This window comes from Arvicola amphibius, chromosome X (assembly GCF_903992535.2).
Source record: "Arvicola amphibius chromosome X, mArvAmp1.2, whole genome shotgun sequence".
NCBI classification, from domain to species: Eukaryota; Metazoa; Chordata; class Mammalia; order Rodentia; family Cricetidae; genus Arvicola; species Arvicola amphibius.
This window is the reverse complement of record NC_052065.1, coordinates 127,140,933-127,159,652: the sequence shown is the minus strand read 5'-3', so window position 1 is coordinate 127,159,652 and position 18,720 is coordinate 127,140,933. Positions and strand designations below refer to the sequence as shown.

General features: G+C 38.0%; 1 pseudogene; it reads right to left on the bottom strand.

Annotated features, from left to right (window-relative positions):
* Positions 1–5,303: 5,303 nt before the first annotated feature.
* Positions 5,304–18,720, bottom strand: part of LOC119804492 — a 55,966-nt pseudogene continuing 42,549 nt past the window's right edge.

The window sequence follows — 18,720 nt, the reverse complement described above, 5'->3', positions numbered from 1 at the left end:
AAATTATTTATTTAGGAAAGGAGAAAACTTTCTCTTAGTCTATATATAGCCACAGAATTGTCTTTTACTCAGAGTAATGTTTAGTAGAAATTAAAAAGTAACCAGGATTGGGAGAAGTAAATGGGAGACAACTGAAAGGAATAGATACTCAAATCTGTGAAAGTCACAACTGATTTCATTAATTAAACCGAAGCATTCGGCTCTCTTCCAGAGGTTCAACAACTATTCCCTCAGATGCTCTTAAACTTACTGTTCAGAATTGGAGACAAGGGCTATTGTTCCTCCAGGGAAAAGATCACATTTTCCTACCGGTTTTGCTGCTTGGTTCTAGAAACACCACAAAACCTTGTACCTCCTTAAACAACTTTCATGCTTCTCTCAGTTACCATCCACTAATTTGTAATTTGCTGTAATTTGTAAATTCAATGTGCCACTGTTCTTTTTATCTGCTTCAAAGGGGGTGTTATATATGATCAAATTATTTTTTTAATTTTAAAAGAGGTAAAGGGCAAAGTCCCTGAGAAAAGCAGTGTGACTGTGACTGCAATTCACTTTATAAATTACTAATGATCTTGAAAAGAAGCAGAGAGTTTGGTTTAAAAAAAAGCAACAAGAAAAATGAACATGTTGTTGTGGGAAGCTATGGGTAGTCATGCATCAAAGTGATCTTTTTGAAATAAGCATATTAGGATATTGAAGGGCTCTGATGGATTAAGGTGATGGAAACTATGGGTGTTAGCATGAACTTGTGTCAGGAGGAGTGCCACAGAGAAGTATTGCTATCTCAATGTCCAGTCAAAGATAACAGTGTAGTAGCAATCAGGGAGGTTAGTATGTTGTATTCAACAATTAATGTAAGTTGTCCATACAATTGCTAGTTCTAATTTAAAGGTTGTCATGCTATAGGGAATTGTATGTCACCTCACTGCCCAAAGAAGAGCTAGTTAATATCTATAAGTCATTTTATCTGGATAAATGATTATATAGTAAACCTTGAAAAACATAACTACTTTTGGTTTTATTATTGATTTTACCCATGGACATGTAAGGGATTTTAAATTAGAGTCCAATTATTATACTTTGAAGGCATTGATCACAGATTTAGTTAAATATTGATTGGTAGGTAAGTCATGAAATAAAGGGAATCAAATGTGAATTAAGCACAGTTAATAATGGAGCTGAGTTTGAAATGCAAGTCCTGTTCTAAACATTCCAAACATAGGAAGAGGAAAATGTCTCCTTGGATTATAAAAACACGGGAATAATATTGCAAAATGTTTGGGTCGAGGTTAACTAAGGAAATATAAGCTTAGAACTGAGAATAGACAAGCAAGGAAAACAAGACTTTTTCCAGTATCCTTAACCACTCTTCAAATAGCTTTTTGCATAAAGTCATCTAACTAAAGAATTACCATAAAGAACTGTGTATATTCACTAGGTGCACCATACAAGGTAGCACTATGTTTTTCTAATTTGAATTATGGTGAAGACAGGAAAATAACATTCTCCTGTTCTTTTTTGAAAAAAAGCATTGCTCAGAATACTAGTTTTTTAAGATGAATTACATATCCATTAAAGAAGCAGACAGGAAAGCTGATTTCTAGAACCAATGATTATACAAGGAAGAGAATTTTACCATTTGCATCTGTTTCAGGCTTATGTTGACTATCATATAAGTATGCAATTTGGTATACAAGTATTTGTCATTCACCAGCAAGGTCATGAAAGTAAATAAATACTGTGTGTGTAATCAGTTTTATGATAATGTAGAACTATTATTTTGGGATAAACTTTACTTATTTAAGCAAATCCAGAGAACAAGTATGAAAATCTCCAAGTTGCAATTTTGTGCTAATCCTAAACTATTTAGTTAAATATTTTGTACTAGCAAGTTTTTTTTTATTTTTTTAATGTTTGAACATCAACATGCTGATGCAATATTTACAAATGGTTTTCATAAACACATGATAAAACCATATGTGAGATATAATGTATGGGGGCTATTTTTCATTTAATGTTTAAAATTTTGAAAGTGAAAAACTCTAATCTAGGATCATTTTTAATATGTTATATTAAAAAGAGAACTCTTGGATGACTACTAATGTGTTGCTTCAAAAGAAATTTTAAAATTTAGTTTGAGTGGATTTATAGCCTCAATTTCCCAAGATACTGTAAACTTTCCTTAACTGATTTTCAGTTAAGTCAATCTGTGTAATAAAAAGAATCAAATTAGTATACTCCAATTTCTTAACTTCTTTAATCTAAACTTTAAGGACCTCATATTGTGACTAGAAATGCTATGTATGGTATCTATGATCTCTTCTTATGACAAGAAAATCCAAGAAGTGCCATCTACTGAAATATTCATGTCTGTCTCTTCAATTCTGTTGTCATGGACACCTTACTCTTGCTGGTTCTCTAGCCTTAGATTTTGTTGTTCATTTATGTTGTAGGTTAAGGGCCCACTTTCTCTTCCCAGCCACTTGGCTAGCTTAGCCCTGAAATAACCACACAGAAATTGTATTAATTGAATCACTGCTTGGACCATTATCTCTAGCCTTTTATTGGTTAACTCTCACATCTTGATTTAACCCATTTCCATTAATCTGTATATCACCGCATGGTAGTGACTTACTGGAAAAGAATCTAACCACAGTCCACTTCAGGTGGAGTATCCATGGAAACTCTCTGACTCTGCTTTTTTCTCCAGAATTTAGTTCTATTTTCTCTGCCTACCTTAGTTCTGCCCTATCAACTAGGCCATGACAGTTTCTTTATGTATTAACCAATGAAAGCAACATATAGACAGAAAGACCTCCTACACCATTTCCCCTTTTCTTTTTAAACAAAAAGGAAGGCTTTAACTTTAACATAGTAAAATTAGATATAATAAATCAGTTATCAAGCGAGAATTACAGTTACAATATTTATATCTACTTTATCTTATATCATAACTAAGGAAAACTATGACTATAAATCCTTGAACTACATAAAAGACTCCAGAAGGATATGATATTACCTAAGTAAACAGGAACTGCATTGTAAGCAACTTCTAAAACTCTAGAAATGACAGAGATATCTTGCTGCGTGGATAGTCACCCAAAGTTTTTCTGTACCGTTGGGGCATACATCTTTGGTTTTTAGGCCTACGGTATCTGACAGACTTTTCTATGAAGCAGGAAATTTCAAAGACAGTTCCACCTATATTGGCAGTTTTCAGTCATTTGTTTCTGTGTTGCAGAATGTCTCACAGACTCTTTCATGAAGCAGTAACCCTGAAGGACCATCTCACCTTTAGGCAAGTTCAGCAGTCATCTCTCTGTGGGTTCTGCATGTCCAGTGAAGCAGTCCAGGCAAGAGTAGTTTCTTGCCCAAATGTGTCTCATTGTCATAAAAAGCCCTAAGTTATTAAAACATTTTACATGTCATATTCTGAAGGTCTCTGAAAGATTTGAAGAAGACTTATCTAACTGAAATATCTCTATATATCTAGAAAATCTAACTAACATGACTACAAGTTAGACAATTAAAGATGATTATCTATTAACCTGAATTTCTTAATTATACATTAAATTTTAAATGAGCTACACAAGCACAATATCTTAATCAAGATCAGAAATCCATATACATATAACAAAATTGACATTAAATTTGTATCAATAAACCAAGATTCATACCAATGCAAATTACTCATATCTATATCATATCCCCCTTTAAATGTAAAAGAACATTTATATATAATATTTGGGAATATGGGCTTAGTTTTATCCATACTGCATTCTGCTGTTTGTGGGTGCTGTTAATCAGGTCATTCATGGTATATCCTGTGTGCTAGGTTCATCTCAGTCTGCCGTTGGGTGAAGTAGTATTTTGAGGGTGTTCACTGTGATCTTCATGTGGGCTTGGTCTATCAAACCATATTTGTCTCGAAGCAATCCACAGGCTCTCATCTTCTGTGAAAACAAAAGAAGAATCTGTTTTCCCAAGTTATATATCCTTAGACCCAAATTCTGAAGTTAAGATAACTATATAATATACATGCTGGGTTAGCTTAGCAGCCCATACAAAGAAATTTCTCTTTGTACTTAGCTCCTTCACAGTCAAAAAATTCAAAGGAAACAATAATACACATAATCCAGACTCTCTTTGAATTCTCCATCTTTTCATGGCTTATTTTTTTAATCTATGACTCTGTCTCTTTAAAGACCTTTTAAAAAATGATTTACTTCTTTTCCAACTCTATATTCTTTTTTTTTCTCTCCCAAGCCTACATACATTTATCCAACACTGTGACCAATTTATAGTTGTTTTATATCTGAATCTGTCCTATTGTGAACCTGTAATTCTTTACTGTCCAGGAGAACTTCTTAAAATGCTTCCTTAAAAGTTAAGTTGTATCATTAGTAGGGGTAATATGGTACTTCCTGTTTACTTGCTCAGTCTAAATCTTAAACTGTTGGGGTTTTCTGTCCTGCCCAGTTCCTGCAATCATTAAGTCCCAATGAAATATCACAGAGGTCTACATTAGTTTTAAACTGATTGGCCCATTAGCTCAGTCTTCTTATTAACTCTTATAACTTATATTAGCCCATTATTCAAGTATATGTTAGTTACATGGATCGGTACCTTTTTCAGTAAGGCAGTCACATCTTGCTTCTTCTTTGCGGGGTCACAACTGCAGAGGAATGGGCTTCCTCCTTCCTAGAATTCTGTTCTCATTGACCCACCTCTACTTCTTGTTTGTTTGTCCCCCTATACTTCCTGCCTATCTACTGGCCAATCAGTTTTTATTTAAAATATAACTGGACAAAATACAGACCATTCTACCACACCACTGTGGTGACACATGCTGGTAGTATTTGCTGAAGGACCAGAGAGGCAGGAGGATCACGAGTTTGAGGTCAGCTTGGGCTACACATTCTGGCATGAGTGCTGCAGAGGGCATTGTTTCTCTCCCGAGTAATCCTGGTCACAGTGTGAATACACTCTAACCTGAGGGGATGTAGACTGTGGCTTGGGTCCTCACCCCACCACTGTAGAAAGGGCACTGATGGGACTGTTGTGACACTCCTCCTTGTTCACTGTTTTTCTCTGTCTATACCTTCATTCTGCACAAGAGATGCTGCAATGAGCCCTGTGGGTCCTAAGGCCTTATGACCGCTAGGTCTTTGGTGACATTCTGGGGCATAATTAGTGACATATAAAATGGTTAATAAACTCATTCTGCCATGGCCAACTGGAAGAAAATTCTGTCCTAGGCTGCACAGGGCCAGATATTTCCTGGCCCCGCAGGCTTCTGCTTGTCATAGCTCCACCTTGACTCTCTTTATGAAAGGCAGACCCATGAGCACCCGCTTCTTATATGCCAAGTATTCCTCCCCCAAAAAATTGAATCAGCAAGATCTCTGCCTCTTCCATGTGATCACAAAAGAAGCGCCACACGGACAGGCCATAGCCATTACTGTAAATGGAATTACACAGCATCACCTGAGTTCTGATACTCCAGTAAAACCACCCCACATAGGAGGGACGCTGTAAGAACCATGCATACACCCTGATTGTCACCAGAGTGGGTGTCCTGATTTCTCACTCTTCCAACCACCTGGTTGAAATTAGAGCCAGCTATAAACATGGCATGGCAACTTTCTTCAGGCATTCTCCATCAGCAACCCAGTGGTGCTGAGCCAGGTGATCTGCTTCAGTTCTGGCCAAAAGATATTTTCTTTTTTTTTTTTGATATTAAAATTTTATTTATTGAGTAATTCAAACTGAAAAGCATGATCTAATTTATATCATTCCTATATTTTCTTTGTTTTTTCTCATGGGTTTATTTTTTTTTATATTTAAAAATTTCCATCTCCCTTCCCCTCCTCCTCCCCCCGCCCTCCCCTCCTTCTCCCCTTTCTCTCCCCTCCTTCTCCCCCTTCCCTCCCCTCCCCTCCACCCATACCTCCCCTCCCTCCCTCTCAAGGCCAAGGAGCCATCAGGGTTCCCCACTCTATGCTAAGACCAAGGTCCTCCCAACTCCCCCCAGGTCCAGGAAGGTGATCGACCAAGCTGAGAAGGCTCCCACAGAGCCCGTCCATGAAGAACAATCAGAGCCCAGAGCCATTGTCCTTTGCTTCTCAGTCAGCCCCCGCTGTTGGCCACGCTCAGAGAGACGGGTTTGGTCGCATGATCCATCAGTCCCATTCCAACTGGAGTTGGTGATCTCCCATTAGTTCTGTTCCCCACGTCTCCATGAGTGAACGCACCCCTCTCGTTCCTGACTTTTTTCAAGCATGAACTTTATCCAGGAAAAGAGCAGCCACCGTATACCCAGACTGTGATTCAGAAGGAAGGAATCCAAGGAGAGACTTTTGGTGTGATGGAACAGCTGTCAGTAGGTACTCAGAATAGTGGAATAAGTGACAGGGAGCATACATACCAGCCAAATTGATTCCAATAAGACTGGCTGAAACTTAGCAAGCACACCACAGCCAAACTAAGCCAAGGAAACAAATTCGGATGGCTATGTGGTAGCGCCACGGCCAGTAGAGCAGCAGCACATTGAGCCGGATGACTGTGGGAACCAGGCAGGAGAGTGAGAGCAGGGCTACTGCTTGCTTTTTAAAGCAAAAGAGACCATGCCCAAGTGGGCTGGTATCTTAAAGGCTATTTTAAAGGCTATTGGCTGAAGGAGCGGAAGGAGCCTCAAGCAGCATTAAATTGTGCTATTATTATGATAATATGGTAGTTCCTGATCACTCTTGCACAGTCCAGCATGCCAGAGCTGCTTGTGCCTCTGAGCCAAGCACTCGTCCCACTTCTAGGCACACAGCAAGTCCACTTGCTGCATCAGCAATCCATCAAACTTTATTCACAAACCCAACCAAAATGCTCTGTCTCCACATGAGCCAGAGGTTGCACGAGCAGCATAGCTCAAAGAGTAGGCATTTTAAAAAACTGCCACTTTTTTTCTGCGGTAGCTGCTCAGTCAGAAAAATCTCTCTGTGGCACCTGTCAGCCACAGAAAAAAGCTGTGTTAAACTCACTCTCTCTATTCTCTCTCTCTCTCTCTCTCCTCTCTCTCTCCGCTTCTCTCGCTCTATCGCTCTCTCATCTCTCCCTCTCTCCTCTTTCTGTGTGTGTGGTTGTGTTGTGTTTGTGTGTGTCTAGAATTTCTTTTTAAGCCCTCTCAGGTATTATGTGAAGTTAGTTGACTATGTTGGAGCACCAATTGTTGTTGGGAGAGGGCCCGTATGTTCTTCCCAGTCACTGGGTTAGTTTAGCCAGGGAATAACCACACAGATATTGTATTAATTAAACTACTGCTTGACCCATTATCTCTAGTTTCTTTTTTTTTTTTTTTTTTTTTTTTTTTTGGTTTTTCGAGACAGGGTTTCCCTGTAGTTTCTAGAACCTGTCCTGGAACTAGCTCTTGTAGACCAGGCTGGCCTCGAACTCAGTATCTCTACTTTCTTATTGGCTAACTCTCACATCTTGATTTAACCCATTTCTTTTAATCTGTATATCGCCACTTGGCAATGGCTTACCAGGTAAAATTCTAACTGGCATCCATCTCAGGCAGAGAATCCATGGCTTCTCCTCTGACTCTGCTTTCTTCCTCCCAGCATTCAGTTCTGTCGTCCCTACCTACCTTAGTTTTGCTTTATCAATTAGGCCAAGGCAGTTTTTTTATTAATTAACCAATGAAGGCAACATATAGACAAAAAGACCTCTTACACCAAATTTACCATGGGTCTCCTTACTCAGGGAACATCAGCAGCCTCATCTTCTTCCTCCTTGCAAGGGAAAGGTTAATAGAAGAGAGTGAGCAGGATTCAGAAAGTTGTTGAAAACAATTTTCCCGGACACGATTTCAGTAATATAGCTCAATTTTATTCTAGAGTGAGGGCATACATATTGGATTGGAATAGCAGCTGGGATATCACCTAGTCTAGATTTGGCAACATGTTCCTATCATAAAGCATGATAGCTAGTTATCACCTGGGCAGCAGAGTGAGAGCATCTGTAGGGATCGGTGTCAAAAATCAGACATCTAGGCCGGGCGGTGGTGGCGCACGCCTTTAATCCCAGCACTCGGGAGGCAGAGGCAGGCGGATCTCTGTGAGTTCGAGACCAGCCTAGTCTACAAGAGCTAGTTCCAGGACTGGCTCCAAAGCCACAGAGAAACCCTGTCTCGAAAAACCAAAAAAAAAAAAAAAAAATCAGACATCCAAACTTAGGAACATCTTTCAGATAACATCAGGCCTCAGGTCTAGAGAGAGACACCATCCAGATTGAGAGAGAGGGAGCCCTGTTATAAAAAAACTACCCATTTTATGCTGAACTCACAGAGTTGTCCAGATATGGTAGACTACAAATTTAATAGCAGAGTATTCTAACAATGTACTACTCTCCAGTTTGAATTTTCATTGACACACACTCAATATTAGTCAGGTATATGAGAAACGCAAAAGAATTTCTACCCAAGCTTTTGTGAAGCTCAGTCTCTTACTCTTAAAGCCCTAAAGCCAAGGACTGTTTTCTGTGTGGCCTATGGTAGACATTTTCTACTTTAGTTGCCTAAATGCAGAATTGATGTGAACATATCTGTTCAGAACTACTGGGGAATATAAATTTTAAAAAGCAGCTATCAGCTCAAGTACTTTTATACTTAATTTTTGGAGGGGCTCATATGAAAGATATTTGTGTGAAATCTTTGATGGTATATGGAATAGATAAATTCATGCATTACATATATCTTATAAGGGTAAACAAATGTCCACCAATGAGATAATTCTGGTGAAAATCAAGTTTTTTTTTTATTATTCTAATTCTGCTGTCAAGTAAGTTCAGTTTTGATGTATTTCTGAATGCTTCAAAGGCACATTTTCCATCCCAATTTAAACACAAGAAGCAAAAATGCATTTTCATGACGAATGCAGAAAACAGGAAACCTGACATTTATTATCCAAGTCCTGGAATTTATGCCAAAATTTCATTAACAGTCAAATTATGAATTAACCATCATACAAGAACACCTCAATAAACAAAACAAGGTCTATTCTGGGTCTTAGATAGCTGGTTTTGATTTTAGAGTTTTTGGGAACACATTAGGTTGAATATAGTGTAGCAATGTTTTTCAAACATGTCCTAGGTTATTCCCCAATCTCTATAACCAAACTCATAAATAATACTATCCTAAAACCAACTTGCAAATAATAATACCCTAAAAATTGCATGAAGCAACATAATAATGTAAGGAAACAAAACAGTAAAAACAAATTTGAAAAAAATTACGGGATGTAGTATTTTAGGAGTCAATCCAATATGTGATTTTTTTGTTGTTCATTCTGATATGTAATGTTTTTTTCTATGTTCTTTGTACTTATTAAATTGTCATGCATTTTACTTTCTATTGTTTTCTAAATTATTCATAACTCAATCCCTTAAATTATTATAAATTGATTTTGTAATGCAGAGGTAGAAACATGGGTGAGATCAAAAGATAACCTTCAGGAATTGATTCTTTTCTTTGGTCATATGATTCCCAAGGTTCAATTCAGGATATCATGCTTGGCAGCAAGTATTTACTCAGTCATCTTATCCATTTTTATGTGCTCTTAATTTTAAGAAAAACTGTTGTGTGACACTATTTCTGGTGATATGAGATCAAAAATTAACTCACCTCAAATAGAGAACTAGTGGCTGATCTATGTAAGGATAACACTAAAGTTAGACCTTGATGAAACAATGAGATTTATCTGGTAGAGTTAGATGATTCTCTATCTTGGTTTCAACTGCACTGCAACCTGGATGTTAACTAAAGCCCAAGTAACTGTGCATACCTCTGAGAAATTTTCTTGACTGAATGATTTGAGTTAAGAAGATAACTGTAAATTTGGCCCACACCTTCTGGTCAATGCCTATCTTTAAAAAAGAGGCATGGAAAGAGGAAGCTTTGTTTTTTTTTTTTTTTCTGCTGCCTAATGGTACTTGAGGTATAAGTGGCAGATAGGGGATTTGCTTTGAACCTTAGCTGGGCCCTGGTAAAACGAACAATAAAGAAGACCCTTTAAATATTCAGGCAAGATTTATTGTTATCTGCTCATCAACAGCTATTTTCCCTTTGAAAGAGGTAGTTTTTTTGTTTTACATACTAGTGGGCCTTAGTGGAAAAACAATGTTTGGAGGAAATAAATAATGGATAGTAGAGAAAGGTATTTATAAATACCAGTTAGTTAATGTTCAGTTAATGTCACAATGAACAGTGCAGAAATAACATTATGACTGATTTAAAGCATTAATGTTTTAAGTGTGTTTGTGCACATACATAAATAAACACATTAGCTATTAGTAATTATTTATGTTTTGTTTCTTATAGTGGAAATACACATATAACAAAATTAACCTTAAATTTTGTGTCATAGAGTCACGATCCATACCAATGCAAATCTCTATATCATATCCTTGATTAAATGTAAACAATATTTATAAAACAATCATTTAGGGAATTTGAGCATAATTCTTTCCAAACTGCTTCCTGCTTTCGTTGGGGTGAAGTAATTTTTTTTTGGTGTGTGTGTGTGTGTGGGGGGGTTATTACAGCAAAATTTCAGTGGGTCTTGGTCCATCAAACCACATTAGTCTGGAAGCAATCCAGAAGTTTCTCATCCTCTGTGGAAACAACAAAGTAGAACATCTTTTTATAAAACCACAAATCCTTATACCCAAACTTTGAAGTCAAGATACCTTTATTGTTAGCAGTCCATACAATGAAATGTCTCTCTGCATAACGCTTCTTTATAGTCAAAAATTTCAAATAAAACACAGTAATAAATATACTTCATACTCTGTGTATTTTCCATCTTTGCATGGCTTATTTTTCTTTATCCACATTTGCTTTTTCTACAAGTTTATTTTGTCTCTTTAAATACTTAGTTTTTTTTAAATTACTTCTTTTTATAATACTCTATACTCTTTTCTCTCTCTCCCAAGCCCTTGTACAATTTTAAAAACACACTGTATCTCATTTAGAGGTCTTTTAGGTTTGAATATGTCATTATTGTGTATCTGTAATCCTTTTATGATCAGGACAGCTTCTGAAAATGCTAAGTGCTTCTTAAAATCCTATACAGCAGTGTTGCTAGGGCAAACACAGCCTTGCCTGCTTGCTCCCCAGTCAAACACGGTGGAAATATATTCATTGCCTCTGAGACTACTATGTGGGAGCCACAGTCACCATTTTTTAAAGATTTAATTATTTATTATGTATACAACATTCTGCCTCCATGTATGCCCACACACCAGACAAGGATGCTCTCTCTCTCTCTCTCTCTCTCTCTCTCTCTCTCTCTCTATATATATATATATATATATATATATATATATATATATATATATAATACAGATGGTTGTGAGCCACCATGTGGTTGCTGGGAATTGAACTCAGGACCTCTGGAAGAGCAGCCAGTGCTCTTAACCATTGAGCCATCTCCCCAGCACAACACTCATCATTTTAACTATGAAAAGAAGTGTACAGCACATAAACCCCTTTCATCTGTGTAATAGCTAATCTGCCATGCAGCACACTGCACACCATGGAAATATATCTGTGTATGGCAACAGAAATCCACATGCTCTTCTGCTTGTACACACCTAGTAAACCCGATTATGGTGCCTGTGCTGTCAGGCAGTGCTGAGCTATGGGCATGGCTTCAACTACTTTCCTCTTGACCCTGGGTGGGCATGGGAGCATCTGGGCCCACAAAAGCCATTTAACCATTAAAGTGCTTAGCCTCCTGAAAGAGCCAGAGCAGCTTGTTGCTGCTGTTTGAAACTGAGTGTATTTTTTCATTTTGGCTTTTTTTTTTTTTTTTTTTTTTTTGCTACTGCTGAATCAGGAAGACCTCTCTTAAAGGAGTTGCAGTATGCTGCAAGCAAGCAGAACCCATTCAAAAAAAGTGTGGCTAAACTTTGTTTTTTAGTGTTCAGAGTTTCCTTTTCCAAGCCCTCTTAGGTTTTATGTGGATTTAGCTTATGAGGCTGCTTGTTTGTTCTGGCTGCCCAGAATTAAAATTATCACATAGAACCATATTATTTGCAATACATTTTGGCCAATAGCTTAAGTGTATTTCTGTCTTAAGTGTAATTTATGTCTTAAATTAACTCATCTCCATTAATCTGCATATGGCTATGAGGTTTTGGCTTACTGGATTGTAGTGAGGAGCTGCGGGCAGGCCTGCTTTTCATCCCACCCGGCTTCTGCATAGCTAGCTTTACACCCGAAATAACAACACACAAACTGTATTCATTTAAACACTGTCTAACCCATTACTTTCAACCTCTTACTCACATCTTGACTAACCCATATCTAATAATCTGTGTAACACCCAAGTGGTGTCTTACTGGAAAAGATTCAGCATGTCTGACCTGGCAGCTGACTCCATCACGTCTGACCCAGACAGGAGAGGCATAGCGATTGCCCAAGGCATCTGCCTCACTCCCAGCATTCTGTTCTGTCTACTCCACCCACCTATGTTCTAACCTATCAGGCCAAGCACTTTCTTTATTAATTAACCAATGAAATCATCAGATAGATAGAAGACACACCTACATCACTGGATAATGTTCCAAGGTCTGTCTCCAGTAGGGCTACATGGCTTCTCACTTCTCTCTTCCTCCTTATTTCCAGCATTCAATTTAGATTTCCCTGCCTAGCTCTAATATGCCCTGCACAGGCCCAAAACAGTTTCAGAGAAATCAGAGGGGAGTCCCACATCATATGAGTGAGCACATACTGTGTTTATCTTTCTGAGTCTGGGTTACCTCAGTCAGAATGGTTTTTTCCTGGTTCCATCCATTTGGCTGCAAATTTCAAAATGTCATTGTTTATTTTACCACTGAGTAGTACTCAGTTGTGCAAATGTACCATATTTTCTTTATCCATTCTTCAGGTGAGGGGCATCTAGATTGTTTGCAAGTTTTGTTCACCCTCTCCACATCTACTCAATATAGTACTCAAAGTTATAGCTAGAACAATAATACAACAAAAGGAGATCAGGGTGATAAAATTGGGAAAGGGAGAAGTCAAAATTTGGCTATTATGCAGATGATGTGATAGTATATATACGTGACCCCAAAAATTCTGTCTGGAAACTTCCACAGCTGATAAACACCTTCATTAATGTAGCAGGATACTAGGTTAACAAAAAATTAGTGACCCTCCTATATACAAATGATAAATGGGTAAAGAAAGAAATCAGAGAAACATCATCCTATACATTAGCCACAAATAAAATAAAATAACTTGTGTTGGCATTTCAATTGTATTTCAATAAATAAATCCTGGTGATTGGGAGACTAAAACAACCACATTGTTCATTTTTACAACCAGGCAGTGGTGACACACACCTTTAATTACAGTAGCACACTCTTTGCCATTGAAACAAGGAAGTGTGTGCCTTTAATCTCAGTTGCGCATGCCTTTAGTCCCAGAACTAGAGAGGATTACAAAATAGGAGGAAACAGCTATACACAATCTAAGGTTCCTGGAGGCAACAGCAGCTGCCATTGCATATGGCCTGGATAAGAGGGAGGGAGAGAAGAACATCCTTGTGTTTGACCTGGGTGGCGGAACCTTCGATGTGTCCCGCCACCCGGCAGCCGGCTAGCTTTACACCCGAAATGATTACATGGAAACTGTATTCTTTTAAACACTGCCTGGCCCATTATCTGTAGCCTCTTATTGGTTAATTCTCACATCTTCCTTTAACCCATATTTAGTAATCCCTGTAGCACCATGAGGTGTGGCTTACCAGGAGTGATCTTAACCTGCGTCCATCTCAGAGAGGAGAATCATGGTGACTCACTATGGCGACTGCCTGAAGCGTCTCCCCAACTCTACTTCCTTGTTCCCACAATTCTGTTCTGTCTACTCCACCTACCTAATTTTCTGTCTCTTAAAGGGCCAAGGTAGTTTTCTTTATTAATTAACCAATGAAAGTAACATAGACAAATAACTCTCCTCCATCATTTCCCCCTTTTCTGTTTAAACAAAAAAGAAAGGCTTCAACTTTAACATAACAAAATTACATATAACAAAACAGTTATCAAGCAAGAATTACAGTTACAATATTTAAACCTCTTTTATCTTTTATCATAACTAAGGAAAATTATAACTATTGAACCATTCTTTAACTCCATCAAAGACTCCAGAAGGATATAATATTACCTAAGTAAACAAGTCATATGCAACTTTCAAACTCTAGAAATGACAGAGACAACTCGCTGCCTGGACAGTCACCCAAAGCTCCTCTGTACCGTTGGGGCATCCATCTTCAGCCTACAGGCCCATAGTGTCCAGCAGACATTTCCATGAAGCAGGAAATTTTGAAGACAGTTCAGTCACTTTCTGCTGTGTCCTGCAGAACGTCTCACAGACTCTTTCATGACTCAGGAACCCCGAAGGACCATCTCACCTTTAGGCAAGTTCAGCAGTCCTCTCTCTGTGGGTTCTTTGTGTCCAGTTTATGCCAACAGTCCAGGCAAGAACAGTTTCTTGCCCAAATGGCTAACAAACTCCATAAGGAGCCTCTTCGATGCTCATCTTCCTCTCGAAGTAGATTGGTGCTGCCAGGAACAGATGTGTCTCATTGTCATGAAAAACTCTAAGCTATTAAAAACATTTAAATGCCATATTCTGCAGTCTTTGAAAGATATGAAGAATGTCTATCTAACTGAAATATATCTCTACATATCTAGAAAATCTAATAACATGACTACAAGCTTAACTATTATCAATGATTATCCATTAACAACCTATATTTCCTAATTATACATTACATTTTTAAATGAACTACACAATTACAATACCTGAATCAAGATCAGAAATACATATAACAAATTGACCTTAAAATCCATACCAATGCAAATTATTTATCTCTATAGCATATCCCCCTTTAAATGTAAAAGAATATTTATAAACAATATTTGGGAAAATGGGCGCAGTGTTTTCTCTCCAAACTGCTTCCTGCTGAATGGGGGCGCTGTTAATCAGATCTTTCATGATGTAACCTGTGTGGCAGGTTCATCTCAGTCGGCAGTTGAACGAAGTAATTTTTTGAAGATGTTCATAGCAACCTTTCAGGAGGGCGTGGTCTATCATACCATATTGGGATAGAAGCAATCCACAGGGTGTCATCCTCTGTGAAAACAAAAGAAGACCCTCTTTTACAAAGCATCATGTTCTTATATCCAAATTCTGAAGTCATACTGTTAAGATGTCCATTCTGGTCTAGCCTGGCAGCCCATATAATGAAATGTCTCTCTGTACTTGGCTCCTTTACAGTCAAAAATTTCAAAGAAAACACAATAAAATACATAATCCAGACTCTCTGTGAATTTTCCATTTTTATGTGGTTTATTTTCACTCTATCACTTTACTTTATTCTGTCTCTTTAAAGGCTTTACCCTTTTTTAAATGCATTAACTTTATTCTCTATATTCTTTTTCTCTCTCTCAAGCCTACATACATTCATCCAACATTGTGACCCATATGGGGGTCTTCTATGTCTGAATCTGTCCTATTGTGAATCAGTAATTTTTTTACTGTCGAGAAACATGTTTGATTTGCGCCTTTACATCGCTAAGCGCTTAAGACTCTAAGCTGTGACATTCCTAGGTCAAAAACAGGTACTGTGAGCTTGCCCCGCCCAGTCCAACATGGCGGAGCCGTTTGTGACTCTGAATGGGTTGCACCTCTGAGCTGCAGAGCCGCTGGGCTGTTCTGGATGTTGGCTCCACCTCTCTCCAATTTCAAAATGGAGGATGTACCATTTTCTACTAGCTCTGGGGCCGCCAGGTAGAAGCTGCACTCAGCACTTTAACTCTGAGACTGAGCATGCAGCACAGAAACTCTTTTCATCCAAGTAACAATAAAATCTGACAGGCAGAGCACCACGCAGTCTGAAAACATCTCTCTGTATGGTGGCAGGAATCCGCCATGCTCTTCTGCCTGCCTAAGCCTGATTCTGCCCAGGTGCAGGCAGGGAGCTCTGAGCCATTGGCCTGGTCTCAGCGCACTCTCCTTCCGATCCCAAGAGGGAACACAAATATCCAGTCCCATAAAAGCCATTGAAATGCTTTAAAGCCAGAGTTCACGCTGGTGGCACAGCTCAGGAAGCTGTGTTTTAAAATGGCTCAGCTTTTTCTCTGTCGCTATTGCCGAAACAGGGAATCTCTCTACAGCAGTCCTAGCAAACAGCAAAAAGCTGTGTTAAACTCTGTCTCTCCTTTATTTAAAGCTTTTTCAGGTTTTTAAGTGGATTTAGTCACCACATTGGGCGACAATCTGTAGAATGGAGCGGCGGGGCTGTGTCCCGCCACCCGGCCGCAGGCTAGCTTTACACCCGAAATAATTACATGGAAACTGTATTCTTTTAAACACTGCCTGGCCCATTATCTGTAGCCTCTTATTGGTTAATTCTCACATCTTCCTTTAACCCATATTTAGTAATCTGTGTAGCACCACGAGGTGTGGCTTACTAGGAGAGATCTTAACCTGCGTCCATCTCAGAGAGGAGAATCATGGTGACTCACTATGGCGACTGCCTGAAGCATCTCCCCAACTCTACTTCCTTGTTCCCACAATTCTGTTCTGTCTACTCCACCTACCTAATTTTCTGTCTCTTAAAGGGCCAAGGCAGTTTTCTTTATTAATTAACCAATGAAAGTAACATAGACAGATAACTCTCCTCCATCAGAGAATCGTCAATTTGGACTGAAGTTAAGGTAAGAGCCTGTGGCTTGCTGCTTTGCTTTTTAGACCTTCAGTTTGAACCCCAATTTTAGTCTCTAAGCTTTTGTTAATTGTGCTTCAATATCTTGGGAGTAACATAAACAAAACACATTAAAGAAATGTATGATAAGAACTTTAAGTCTTTGAAGAAAGAAATTGAAGAAGATATCAGAAAATAGAAATATATTCCACACTCTTGCATAGATAGGATCAACATAGTAACAATGGCAATCTTATCAAAAGTAAATTACATATTAAATGCAATACCCATCAAAATCCCCACACAATTCTTCACAGAACTCAAAAGAACAATACTCAACTACTTATGGAAAAATAGAAAACACAAGATAACCAAAACAACTCTGTACAATAAAAGAACTTACAGAGATATCACTTTCCATGTCTTCAATCTCTACCATAGAGAAATAGTAATAAAAACAGCTTGATATTGGTATAAAAAGAGACATATGGATCAATGGACCATCGATTGAAGACCATTACACTAAACCATACTCATGAATACCTGATATTTGACAAAGAAACCAAAATTGTAAAATGCAGGAAAAAATAGCTTCAACAAATAGTGCTCATAAAACTGGATTTTTGCATGTAGAAACATGCAAGTAGGCTGATATCTATTGTCTTGCACAAAGCTCATGTCCAAATTTATCAGACTCCAATATAAATCCATTTACACTGATGCTCATAGAAGAGAAAGTAGAAAATAGTCTTGAAAACATTTTCACAAAAGAATGTTTCCTAAATATAACAACAGTAGTGGAGTCACTGAGTACAACAGTTAGTAAATGAGACCTCCTGAAACTGAGAAGCTTCTGTAAGGCAAAAACATGGTCCATAAGACTAAATGGGAGGCTACAGAATGGAAAAATGGAAAAAGATTTTCAGCAATCCCACATCTGACAGAAGGCTGATATCTAAAATACATAAAGAACTCAATAAACCATACATCAAATTAAAAATCCAATTAAAAATGGGGTACAGATCTAAACATAGAATTCTCAACAAAAGAATATCAAATGGCCATAAGACAGTTAAGGAATTCTACAACATCCTTAACCATCAGGGGAGTGCAAATCAAAACAATTGTGTGATACCATCTTACACTTGTGAGAATGGCTAAGATTGAAAAAAAAATTGATGACAGCTTATGTTGGAGAGGATGTGGAAGAAGGGAACACCCCCTCACTGATTTGGGGAGTGCAAACTTGTACAACTACTCTGGAAATAAAAATGATAGTTTATTACAAATTTGTGAATCAACCTACCTCACTACCCATAAATACCACTATTGGGCATATAATCAAAAATACTCAATAATACCACACAAACACTTGGTAGACTATGTTCCTAGAAGCATTACTTGCAAGAGTCAGAACATGTAAACAACTTAGATGTCCACAACTTAAGAATGGATAAAGACAATGTGGTACATTTACACAATGGAGTATTACTCAGCAATAAAAAAGCAATGACATAATGAAATTTGTATGCAAAAAATATCCTGAGTAAGAAAACCCAGGCTCAGAAAGACAAACACAGTATATACTCACTCATAAGTGGATATTAGATGTAAAGCAAAGGAAATCCAGGCTATAATTGACAATCCCAGATAAATAAGCATAACAGGAACAAACATTGAGTGCTCCAGAAAGGAGAAGTAGTTAGTATCTCCTGGGCAAACTAGAGGGGGATAATTGGAGGGCATGAGAATGGGAACATGAGGAATCAAGACTGCCATTTTGGGGAATGGACAGAGATGGAAAGCAGTAAATGAGATATACTGATAGAGGGAGAAATTAATAGGGGAAGGAGAAGCCTGGAATTAAGGAATAAACAAGGAATCCACAAGAATGACCCTGAGTAAGACTCCTAACAATAGTGAAGTTGGAACCTGAACTAGGATGCATCTATAATCA